Consider the following 4,232-nt stretch of genomic DNA (forward strand, 5'->3'; position numbering starts at 1 on the left):
GACGGAGGGGATCCAGCCAGATCTGTGGCCAGCAGTGAGCAGAGTGAGAGTGTGGCTAATGTTGTCATGCTTAGATCTGGAGAGGACAATAGAGTGTGAAGAGAGCAACACTAGCAAGCAAGCGCAGAGGCTCATACCTATATAGTGGAGTAGTTTTCTTTTTTCTACTGGAGCCGGCTTGACCTCGTTAATGACTGTCGAGAAGTCTTCATGCACATGCCCGGAGGCACAGTTGTTGTCTTTTCGATCTGAAGCACCTGATTACCATATAACACAGAAAGATGCCAAATGACAAGAAACCATAACCTCACTGCCCCAAGGAGACAACATGAATCCCGATGGACAAACTAGACGAGGATCAAAGCTCAAATTAAAGACAAACTCGCAGAAAAGGGGTCAATCTATAGATGTCCTAATTAACATAGCTGGATTGACCTAGATGGCAGCCGAGTAGTCTCCGTGCATGTGACCCCAATGACCAGTGCCTTGGAGGAACACAGTTGTCGCTGTTTAACACTCACAATGATCCGAAGCACATGAAACCTAATATTGCAAGATGACAAGAAACCATTTTTTAGATTTCTCATCAGAACTATAGCCGTGTACAACACAGTTTGCATGATATGTACATGATAGCCAATGCAGTCGTCTGCTGGAGTCTGGTCACATGCATGGACGAACTGATCTCCCGTGTCGTGCACGAATCGTCCAGGCACCGACGTGTTTACATCACTGCTCCAGTACTATCGCTCGTATCTTTCTTCTATTAACTCGGACGACTTGCAGGGACGGGGGAGTGTGCCTATGGTTGGTTCTCAATTGCGGTCCCACATGTGTGTGCAAACGCAATATGACGCGCGTTCCATTCAGTGAGCGGCGTGCCAAGCCGACCGACCGTCTAGGGTGCAACGCGAATGCGACGGGCGTGCTATATACATGTGTACCACTGTTTTCCTCAGGCTTTTCTCCATGGAGCAATACATGGATACAAAATTATATTTAAAAGTCGAGGGTGGGGCTTTTCCCACGTGGTAGGCGGGCAGTTCTGCCTAGTCGGTTCGATAGAGAAGCGAGAAGATGAAGGAGTAGACTGCTGCAAATGTAGGGTTGTGTGATTTGATGGCTCGTTACTACTGGACAGGTGGGGCCCTATGATTTGACTTGCCATTCTCGTTATTACTGTGGCGCTACAACCGGGGCCCTGACCCCCTCCATGGTATACATGTGCTATGACCACGTGCTCTACAATAATGGGCTTATAGCTAGCTTACATGGCTCTTTTGCTTATATGTCGAGGAGAGAGACATGGGAAAATGGTGGGAGTGGGCTCTTGTGCAACACCCTAGCTACTTACTGTTTGGCAAATGCAATAAATACTACGAAGAAAGAGATAGAGAGAAGTAAAATATTACTGTTATAGCCAACCTTATAGCTAACCTTGTTGTATGAGTGATTATAAGTGATGACTATGTATGACATGCCAACATCAGACAGCCTAACACACATGGACGGAGGAAGTAGTATCATGCATGCAAAGTAGGCAAAAAATGCTCATTTATAGCCGTCTGAAATCTCCATGGGCACAACCACGCGAGCGAGGTGACAGTCGTGGTAGGCGCGACCATGATTCGGGCTGCTGACAGCCCTTGGATCTGAGATTGAACGGGCGCATGCTAAGTTGCTAAAAATTTGTAGAGTAACCCTCCAGGATAGGATATTCACCCATAGGTCTAGAATCATGCGATGCAACCATTCGATCTCACATCCAAGGGCTCTCAGAAGCCCGTATCATGGCAGCATGGAAAGCTTCGGCCCCATTTGGATCCATGGGTTAGAGCTAGTTTGAGCTAGTTTGGGCTCAAATAGCCATAAAGTATCCAAACACGAGGGCTGGTTTGAGGTAGTTGCATCTAACCCACCAAAAAAAACTATCCCACCCAAGAGGTGCTAATTGGAGCTAGTTCTCTTAGTGCATTTATTTTTAATTGTCAATCTAACATGTCATCCAAACACCTCTTTGGCTAGAGTTAGTTCAGGGTTAGTCATGAGATAGAAACTTATGCTAACCTCTAGCTAAGTTAGAGTATCCAAAGAGGGCCTTCGTATCACATGTAATTTTCCCGACGCTTGACGTGCGAGCACGCATATGCTATACTGCCAGGCCTACGAAGTGGGTCTAGTAGACATGACATATAATTGGGCCCCCATAGTACTATGCATGAAGCGATTTATCCATCGGGCAAGCCACTACCCTGCTGTCCGCACGCCCCACTCAGCATTTTTACAATCAGAAAACCGCTAGAAGTTCGCTCCTACTTGTCCACGGCCGTAATTTAACATTACGTCAGTTCGCTCCTAGTCGTCCCGTCCTTTCACATTAAAGCAGTTCAACTAATCCTAACCCTCCTCCAAAATCCATGGCGTCCCAAATCTCCATGATCGGTGGTGAGTACAAGGTTAGACACATCACCGGTGATGATTTCGATGTCATCTACACCCATTCGTTTGCAGCGGTGAAAGAATGCATTGCTCGCTTCAAATGCATGTTCGAAAAGTCAGATGGTGATGAGTGGGTCGCTGGGGTAGATGCTGAGTACACCACAGTCCTGGGAAAAGAGAAGAATCGAAAGGAGGAAGAGAAGAAGAAGCCCGCCGTGATCCATGTTTGCGTGCATAACTTGTGCTTGATCTACCACATATGCCATGCCGACGTTAAGTGCGAGGATTTTAAGAACTTCGTCATGGACGACAGAGTCAAATTCTTTACTGTAGACTTTCATAACGGCGAGGAAGTCCTGGGTCGGATATGCCTCATTGCAGGACAGCCCTTTGACCTCCAGAAGAATAGGCTAGTGTCCTCCCATCAGCCTTTTGTGCTGACCCTGGCAGGAGCCATTGTTGATCCTTCGTACGACAAACTGACAAAACCTGACCACAAGTTTCATCTTGCAAGGGAGTGGAATTTAATAGATAAAACCACATCCAGTACGCTACAATGGATGCCTACCTTTGTTTCAATATCTACAAGGCTTGGATGAAGAGCGAGAGCCTAGTGTGCAGTTCAAGCAAAGAAGTATTGGCCAAGAGGAAGAGGGACAAGGACAAAGTCAAGGACGTGGATGAGGAGTCCCAGTAAGGAGGCAGTTTTGTTACTCATGGTGGTTCTGATGCAGTGTCTACTGGATTAGTTGCTTAGTTTAGTTTCAGGGTGCCTAATTTTATTTCAGGGGTGTGTTGTGCCGAGCCCTCAACAGAACTATGTTATGTTTTTTCTCGTTACTTTAACTCTTCAGTATGTACATACTTGTATTTCTTACAGTTCATCTTGTAGTTGGTAGTACTAGCACTCGTTTCTTCACATTATATACGTACAATATATATGGCCAACATCATATAGCCAGGACATGGCTATACTATTAACCATGCTTTAAGCATGCCACATACGCAAAACACTTATATGAGATATGTAATTCTAAAAAATCTAAAAAGAGAGAAGTTTACCCAAAGCATGAAGGAGTTTAGTTGTCAAAAAATTAAACAGGCATGCTAATTTCTTCAATAGACTTTAGCACCTCATCTATGCACGTACTAGATTTTTTAATAGTACTATATGCATAATTTGGCGACGAGCGCGCTCTATATGTACCACCTTCTTTCTTTAATTTCATCTTGTTAGTTTTGCTGCATGGCGCAATCCATCGATACTATAACTGTACAAAAGTACATTTAAAAGGCTAGAGGGTGGGGCAGTCTTGCTTGGTCGGTTTGACGAGAGGCGGGGGCCTTTGTGATTTGATGGCTCATTACTGCTGGAAGGTGGGGCCTTGTGATTTGACTCCTCGTATAAATATACACACATAGAGGAACATCAATCATTGCGCATGCATGTGAGAGATAAAGAATGCCCGAAGTGATGAAGAGGGGGAGGTGTGTGTGAATGTGTGTGTGTGTGCATGCATGGCAGACCAACCAGAAGAAAAAGATTGCGTGTGTGCGGTGGATAATGCCAAGTGGTAGTGCATGTGCATGCATGCACGAGACAAAGTTAGTGGTACAACTTTAAAGAGAAGACGACTATGTGGGTGTAAGAGACTAGGTCAGGTCATAATCAATGTAAAGTTCAATTCAAATATTCGAATAAGAGATCGGTGTGGGATTCCTGGACTAGGGGGTCCTCAGGTGTCCGGTCGATTGGACATGGGCCGGACTAATGGGCCGTCAAGATACAAGAC

This window comes from Triticum dicoccoides, chromosome 7B, assembly GCF_002162155.2.
Source record: "Triticum dicoccoides isolate Atlit2015 ecotype Zavitan chromosome 7B, WEW_v2.0, whole genome shotgun sequence".
In the NCBI taxonomy this organism is placed as follows: Eukaryota; Viridiplantae; Streptophyta; class Magnoliopsida; order Poales; family Poaceae; genus Triticum; species Triticum dicoccoides.